The sequence below is a fragment of the Triticum aestivum genome, chromosome 3B (assembly GCF_018294505.1).
Source record: "Triticum aestivum cultivar Chinese Spring chromosome 3B, IWGSC CS RefSeq v2.1, whole genome shotgun sequence".
NCBI classification, from domain to species: Eukaryota; Viridiplantae; Streptophyta; class Magnoliopsida; order Poales; family Poaceae; genus Triticum; species Triticum aestivum.
The window spans coordinates 29,271,699-29,280,603 of NC_057801.1; positions in this window are offsets into that span (position 1 = coordinate 29,271,699).

Here is an 8,905-nt window from a genome sequence, read left to right on the forward strand (position 1 = left end):
CCCCCCCCTTGATCACCAGATATCGCCTATTCTCCTCTATACTGCTTGCATTAGAGTAGTGTAGCATGTTACTGCTTTCCGTTAATCCTATTCTGATGCATAGCCTGACATTGTTGCTACATCTGTTGATACCTTACCTGCAATCCTAAATACTTAGTATAGGATGCTAGTTTATCATCTGTGGCCCTACATTCTTGTCAGTCTGCCTTGCTATACTATTGGGCCGTAATCACTCGGGAGGTGATCATGGGTATATACTATACATATATACATACTATACAGGTGGTGACTAAAATCGGGTCAGCTCGTTGAGTACCCGCACGTGATTCTGATGTGGGGGCTGGAAGGACAGGTGGCTCCATCCCGGTAGAGGTGGGCCTGGGTTCCCGACGGCCCCCGACTGTTACTTTGTGGCGGAGCGACAGGGCAGGTTGAGACCACCTAGGAGACAGGTGGGCCTGGCCCTGGTCGGCGTTTGCGGATACTTAACACGCTTAACGAGATCTTGGTATTTGATCTGAGTCTGGCTACTGGCCTATACGCACTAACCAACTACGCGGGAACAGTTATGGGCACTCGGCGTCGTGGTATCAGCCGAAGCCTTCGTGACGTCAGCGACTGAGCGGCGCGCGCCAGATTGGACCGCGTAACGTGACTTCTTTTGTAATGGAGGTTGCTAGGTCTGCTTCCGGCCGCCCACGCAACGTGCAGGTGTGCAATGGGCGATGGGACCAGACCCCTGCGCGTACAGGATTTAGACCGGCGTGTTGACCTCTTTGTTGTGCCTAGGTGGGGCTGCGACGTGTTGATCTTCCGAGGCCGGGCATGACCCAGGAAAGTGTGTCCGGCCAAATGGGATCGAGCGTGTTGGGTTATGTGGTGCACCCCTGCAGGGAACTTAATCTATTCGAATAGATGTGATCTTCGGTAACAGGACGACTTGGAGTTGTACCTTGACCTTATGACAACTAGAACCGGATACTTAATAAAACACACCCAGACAAGTTCCACAGACAACCCGGTGATCGCTTTTCCACAGGCCGACGAGGGGAGGATCGCCGGGTAGGATTACTCTATGCGATGCTACTTGGAGATGCTACTTGGAGGACTTCAGTCTACTCTCTTCTACATGCTGCAAGATGGAGGCTGCCAGAAACGTAGTCTTTGATAGGACTAGCTATCCCCCTCTTATTCTGGCATTCTGCAGTTCAGTCCACTGATATGGCCCTTTACACATATACCCATGCATATGTAGTGTAGCTCCTTGCTTGCGAGTACTTTGGATGAGTACTCACGGTTGCTTTTCTCCCCCTTTTCCCCCTTTCCTTTCTACCTGGTTGTCGCAACCAGATGCCGGAGCCCAGGAGCCAGACGCTACCATCGACGACTCTTACTACACTGGAGGTGCCTACTACTACGTGCAGGCCGCTGACGACGATTAGGAGTAGTTTAGGAGGATCCCAGGCAGGAGGCCTGCGCCTCTTTCGATCTGTATCCCAGTTTGTGCTAGCCTTCTTAAGGCAAACTTGTTTACTTATGTCTATACTCAGATATTGTTGCTTCCGCTGACTCGTCTATGATCGAGCACTTGAATTCGAGCCCTCGAGGCCCCTGGCTTGTATTATGATGCTTGTATGACTTATTTATGTTTTAGAGTTGTGTTGTGATATCTTCCCGTGAATCCCTGATCTTGATCGTACACGTTTGCGTGCATGATTAGTGTACGATTGAATCGGGGGCGTCACAACGCCCTCCTTGAAGGCGCAAACTGCCTGGTGATCAGATACATTCTCTACCGTGTGATGCAGTGTGATCCATCTCTGGATGTAATCCCTCAGAGTCACATTCGACTTCTGCACACAAGACTGCAGCTCTGTCAGTCCTGCTGGTCGCTTGCACGTTCCTTCGTACGTCCTGACAAACACTCGGGAGAGGTCTTCCCACGTGTAAGTGCTGCTGGGTGTCAACTGATTCAGCCATGCTCTGGCTGACCCCTCCAACATAAGAGGCAGATGCTCCATGGCCACCTCGTCATTCCTGCCGCCGATCTGAACAGCCACTCGGTAGTCCTCAAGCCAAGTATCAGGCTTGGACTCACCGTTGAACTTGCTGACTCCAGTCGCCAACCTGAAGTTGGGAGGAATCATCGCGGCTCTGATGGCTCTGCTGAAACACTCTGGTCCCGAAACATGCACTCGGCTGCTGGTGGGTACATCTCTGTCATTACCCTCTTTGTGGGCTCTGTTCCGGCCGACCAAACCTTGAACGATGATGGATCTTGCATCAAAGCCTGGTTCCCTGGGGTCGACTAGAATCCTTCGCCCGCCACTGTGCTGGCGTCTATCATCCTACTGTCGAGGCACATATGATCCACCCCTTGGGGGAGGAGTGGGCACTCGATGTCGATCATTGCGATCGAATCGGTGATCATACTGCTCGTAGTTCTTGTACTGATCGTGCCGGTCGCCACGCCCTTCAAGCCTCGGGGGCGATGTGGGGCTATGAGCCGACTGGACCGTATTCGCCGCCACGGATCTGCTGTGAATCCTGTTCCGCGACTACGATACAACTGAATTCTGATCTCCTGCTGCCCGAAGCAAATCCCTGATCTGCATCAAGCCTCTGCCAGCCTCTGACTGGGAAGGTTGAATCGACTCTGCTATACGGGCTGCAGCTGCTAAATTCTGAATCGGAGTTCGATATACCTGAGTCGGAGGTTTAAAGAGTTGGCGTCGACTGGAGTGTGGAATCCGTTGCCGCGCGCGCTCGTCGAGTGCCCGCTGAAGGTTCTCCAGTCGAGTGCGCTCAGCCAGGTTGGCCAAGTGCGCGTCCTCTAAGGTGCGAGCCTCAGTGGTTTCTCCAACGATCGGAGTGTGAAGCGCATCCATGTTTCGACGGCGAAGCTCTTCCCTCTGCTGCGAATTGAGGGGCTCGGGGAGATATTCCTCATGGTCGTGCGACGGATCGCCTCCGCCGTTGCCTCCCTCGGCGCCAGGAAAGCCGGGGGGAACGTGCGGTCCATTGACCATCAGGACCTCCGCCGCTGGATCATTGATGTCGCACTCGGACGCAGTCTCTGCGGAGCCAGTCGACAGGTCGAACAGGCCGTAGAGAGATTTGTCAGGCTCGATTGCCGCGACTTGGGTGGTGGTCGACTGGCGAGCCACTGCGTGTCTCACCCACCGCTGAAGCCTCAACCGACCGGAGCGCTTACGCCGGTGGGAAGCGGGGAGGGAGGATGACACGAAAACCGGCCGATACTGGGTCGACGGTTGCCGCACAAGGACGCCGCGGACGCATGCTCGAAAGTGTGTAGCTCCGCGGACCGGGAGCGCATCCACGTCGAGCGGAGCCTCCAGCAGCCAGGCAGAGTCGTCGACGATGAAGGTGAGCGTGCCGAGACGGATCTCGCGGCCCTCAACCAAAACTCCACCGGAAACCATGATGATGGGAATCGAAAAGATTGCAACTTCTCCAATAAGTCACTAAGACACCTGCCCCATGGCGGGCGCCAACTGTCGTGGTTCTAAGTCTGACAGTTGTGTAGGGGGGTACTAAGGAAAGGCAAGATCCTAGCTATGGAGTAGTTGTGCACACAAGTATTTTACGAGTTCAGGCCCTTCTCGGAAGAAGTAACAGCCCTACGTCTCGGAGCCTGGAGGCGGTCGACTGGATTATATGTGTGAGAGTTACAAGGGTGCGAACCCTTCTGCCAGTGGAGGGGGTGGCTTATATAGAGGATGTCAAGACCCCAGCTAGCCCACGTAGCGGAGGGTTAAAGTACATTAAGGTCTGGCGTTACTGGTAACGCCTTACATAAAGTGTCATCATGACCATAAAGACTACTTAATTACAGACCGTTTGGATAAGGAGTAGATCTTGAACTCCTGGCCGTCGAGTGAGTCTTCATGGTCGAGTGTCTTCAGGTTCGTCGAGTGTCTTCTAGTCCATCGAGTGGAGTCCCTCTTGGTCGACTGGAAGACGGCTTCTTCTAAAAGATGTCCTCGGGGAGGGTACCTTGGACAGGTCCATGACCCTACCCTAGGTACATGACTTCATCAGCCCCCTGAACCGGTCTTCAAGTTGGGGACGCTCCTCGATTCTTCTGAATTGTTCTTCATCTTCGGTCGTCGGTCTTGAAAACGGGTTCAACAAATCTTCTCATCTTCGATCTTGAGGATCACCGACGTGCATCCGAAGAGTTCATACGTTGGGTATCCGAGGAGCCCCTTTAAGTTTCGGGCTTTATCAATGCCTTTGTTATTTTTATGCCACACCTCAGGTTTGAAGTTGTTCCCGGGCGGTAATGTCCTCTTATGTCCGAGCTCCAACGCTGGACTGCATTCGAGGTATCTTTTGCAGCCAAGCACCAACGCCGGACCGCTTCCAAGCTCCAATTCCGGAATGCATCCGAGCTCCACCGCCGGACTGTATACGAAGAGTATAGTTACAGCCGAGCTCCAACGCCGAACTGCATCCAAGCTCCAGCGCCAAACTATATCTGAGCTCCAACACCGGACTATGTCCAAGCCCCAACGCCGTATTGTATCCGAGGTGTCATAGATCACCTTGGTTCAAAAAAGTTGAAGGAGTTTAGCCGAGCTTAATTACGGAAATGCCCTCTATGGAGCCAGCCACTGGCGCCCGAGATTTATGACGGACTACCTCCGAGGTGGTGCACCAACCCGACCGTGGGCTGATTTTTGCTGAATATTTTTGACTGGTGAAATTTATTCTCTCCTGAGATATATAGCTAGTATATGCATATACAGTAGCCCTCAAGGTGTGTGTCAGTCTAAAACCCGAGATGCACCTGAAGGAAAACATGAAACCGTTGATCCTAGTAGCCCCTGAGACTCAGGTCGATGCGCAAAATCGGCTTCAAGATCAACTCCTAGGAATAGAAACGCAGTGTAATATATTAGAGATAATAGTGATCGGCGAACGGGCCCTTGAGAGAGGGTCTTGAGAAGTGGCCGCAATATATTAGCTTGATGCCAGATAGGTCCAGATCGTACCTATTGTTGTTCGAAGATGCGTTTAAGCACTTTGAATTTTCTGCATTGAACAAGCAACGCAGTACCCCCAAGACACTCGTCGGGTGGCAACACCAGATCAGGGGATTGATGTGCCCCTCTAATATTTATAAATAATGAGCACCAAGCCCAGTAGCCCCCGAGCCTTAATGTGGGCACGGGTGGCCGAATTAAGGATCGATATCCTGAGTAAAGTCACAGATTATGTGTAGTGATTCTATGTATCCAAGTACTCTCACTACTAGGGAAAACCTTATACACAGAATCTTAGCAGCAGCGTGGTTTAAAAATAGACGCTACTGCTAATTAGCAGTAGCGAGCTTCGGAAAAGAGCGCTACTAATATCTAAGTAGCAGTAGCGCTCTAGGTGAAACGAGCGCTACTACTATAATTGCCACGGTGTTGCCTCCAGGCTAGATATAGTAGTAGCACCCTTCCAAGGGACGCGCTACTGCTAAAGTACTTAGTAGTAGCGTTTTTCCTCAAAACTCGCTACTGCTAAGTATCATCGCAACTAATTAAGTTTAGTCCCATACTGCTAAGCGAACAAGGTGTTTACCACCTTAAATATGTTACTTCTCAACCTATCTCGAGCACTTGGTCTTCATTGAACTATATGTGTATGATTTGTGGCTGCAATATAAATCCTCGCCTGTACCTATACAGGTACTGTTGGGGATATTACCACTAGGCATGAACCGGCCTGCTTGGGCCGGGATAACTTCATTAGTGGTATGAACAGATGAAGGCCCAAGGCCTATAGCCGGTTTAGAACCTGTAGCCGTAAACCGGCCTGATGTGCAACTTGTATTGTAAGTTAGGAACAGAGAGATACCAACCGGGATACGAGTATGGACCGGTTGGGACTCTATGGACCGATGGGCGTCACCCGTCGGTATATAAGGGGACGACCCGGCGGCGGTTCAGGAGGAGAACGACAACTCGAGTCTAGGCGAAGCTTGTTTGCTCCCTAGCCATCGAGACCACATCAATTCCATCGCAACTAGACGTAGGCTTTTACCTTCATCGAAGGGGCCGAACTAGTATAAAACCCTCGTGTCTTTGTGTCCGCTTTAACCCCTTCAAGTAAACTCGTAGCGATGGCTCCACGACTAAGTCCTTTCGCTAGGACATCTGCCGTGACAAATCCACGACAGTTGGCGCCCACCGTGGGGCTATCGCACGATGGTTTGACAATCTTGGAGGGCAAGCTCAAAGGACTCGAAGGCTATGCTGTGGGCCAGATGACCAAGAGTCGTCGTGGCAAGATCTACATCGACGACGCAGGATGGGGTCCCGAGGCCGATTCGATTGAGTACGGGTACCGGGTCCCCTTTGGTGGCATACACGTTTTCATCGGCAAGATCGGTGAGCCGGGGCCTGAGCCGGACATCTGCATCGACCTCGTCGAGACGGCTCAGCGTGCGAGATCTACCCAGGCTAAACCGGCCGTGAAGCATGCCTTCGTTGGAGTCATCCACGGAGGAGGGCGTGAGGACGAGTCAGAACACGGTAGCGAGACCGTCGTCTATTCCGGCGACGAGTCCTCGACCGGAGAGACCGAATCACTATACCAGTTACAAGACGACCAGGTTAGGGGCTGTTCCGATGGCGACAGTATTCCGGACCCCCCAGGCCAGGTCAACCGGGTTGGAATATTCATGGCCGGCACACAGGCGGCGAATCACTCTTCGACCGCCGCAGCGATGCTCTCCGGATCAGCAGGGACAGGAGGCCTTGTGCGCCCGCCGATTCAAGTTCTATCTGATCTGTTTGATGCACTAGCCGCGCTTATGGCAGAGGATAATCCGGCGGATCAGGAGGCCCATAATGCAGAAATTGCAAAGGTGAGAGAGCAGATCGTGCAAGCCAAAGCAGATCTGGCCGCAGAAAAAGACAGGATGGCCGCAGAGCGGGCCGCTTTGGACGCCCAGGCTTATAAACTCATGCTTGACCAGAACGCATCACAGGAGGTCTTAAAGCGGAAGCACAGATCACGCCTGCCGTTAGGGTTTGATCCCCGAAATCTCTTTCACACTCCAGGAGCTGGACCCAGTAATCCGCCGCAGCACCTGGAGACAAACCGGATTGAGGCACCAGGACCAGGGGGGATGGTCCAACCTCGCCTGATGGAACCTCCTCAGCAGAACATTGTGATTCTTCCGCCGGTCCAGACGCCCCCAGGTCATTATTCTAATCCTATGGACAACCTTGTTGCAGCTGCCGCGCGATTAGAGGCTATCCCAGTTGAAGGGGACTCTCCGCAAGCGATAGAGACGCGCCGGGTTAAGGAGCTTCTCCGGACCGCGCTGATTCAGCAGGAAGCATATTCATACAGCCGTGATCGGATTCACTCTACGCCCCGTCCAAGCCGGAGCTATAGCAGGCGCTTGGATGAACCGGCCATATCGAGCAATGCGCGAGGCCGTGAAGCGGCCCGTGGCAATAACCTGGCAGGTGGTGTTCGTGATGCTCAGGATGTGGTGGACCGGGCCCGGGCACGGAGGGAGGCCGAGCTAGCAGCACAGGATGATGCGGGTCAACTTACACCGGTTCGCCCTACCACCTTCGCCGGACCAGGAGTCGCATCCGCTTTGGGAGTGCCTTGTTTAATCCCCGCTTTACGCAATGTGCGCCTGCCCAAAGATTTCAAGGGTCCACGAAGGTGCCGAATTACACCGCTAATTTATCCCCTGAAGCGTGGATAGAGAGTTATGAGATGGCCATGGAGATGTTAGACGTGGATGAGACCGCGTGTGCAAAATACTTCACCATGATGCTTGAAGGCACGGCTCGTACCTGGTTGAAGAGCCTACCGCCCAATTCTGTCGGCTCATGGGCCCAGTTGCGGGCCCGGTTTATCCAGAATTTCAAGGATACGTGTAAGCAGCCCAAGTCCATAGTAGACCTGGCGGCTTGTGTCCAGGGGGGAAGGAGAATCAACGACCCATTGGGTGCGCCGCGTTTCGGAAATTTTGCACTCGTCCGACAGGATTAATGCTGACTCTGCGATCTTAACCCTGGAAGGCAACTGCCGGTTTGAGCCTTTAAAATTGAAATTGGGACGCATGAAGCGGTTCTGTAATGACATGGGAACCCTCATGGCCGCTCTAGTGAAGTATGCTGATTCGGACAGTACCAAGGATTCCGAGACTGATGATGATGAAGCAGGGAAGGGAAGGAAGAATAGCAACTCCAAACAGCAGCAGTACAAACCGGCGGGTCATGGAAACGGAGGCAAGCGCAAGGCGGATGGCAGCATGGACTTTGTGGCCAACACTAATGCACAGGACAGGGGGCAGCGGCGCAGAGGTAAAGCGGCAAATCGTAATGGGGCTCCCAATCCTAACGCAAGCCGCTTGAGTTATTTGCTGAATCAGCCTTGCCCGAAGCACGGGATGAAGGAGGCGCCGGCTAACCATCTTTGGAAGGATTGTTATATCATGCAGGAGTTTAAAAACTCTAATGCCTTTCGGTATGATCACGGGTCAGGTGGCGGTTCAGGATCTGGTTTTCATGGGCGGATCACGATGGAGCTTCCGGTTTAGGTCGCAATCAGGGCGGTCACAATCACCAGAATAATCAGAACGGCCAGCAGCAGCAGCAGCAGCAGTCGGGTTATCAGAGCCAGCCAAAACAGTTGAACAATGGGCAATATCATGTTTTCACAACTAGCTTGGATAAACGCGACCGAAAACTCCACAAGCGAGCGGTGAATTCTGTTGAACCGGCCTTACCACGTTACTTGCGCTGGTCGGAGCAGCCTATCGTGTGGAGCAGAGAGGATCACCCGCCCCGGGTTGATAATCCGGGCCAGCTAGCATTAGTGGTAGACCCTCAGGTGGGGGGTTATAAATTCACCAAGGTAC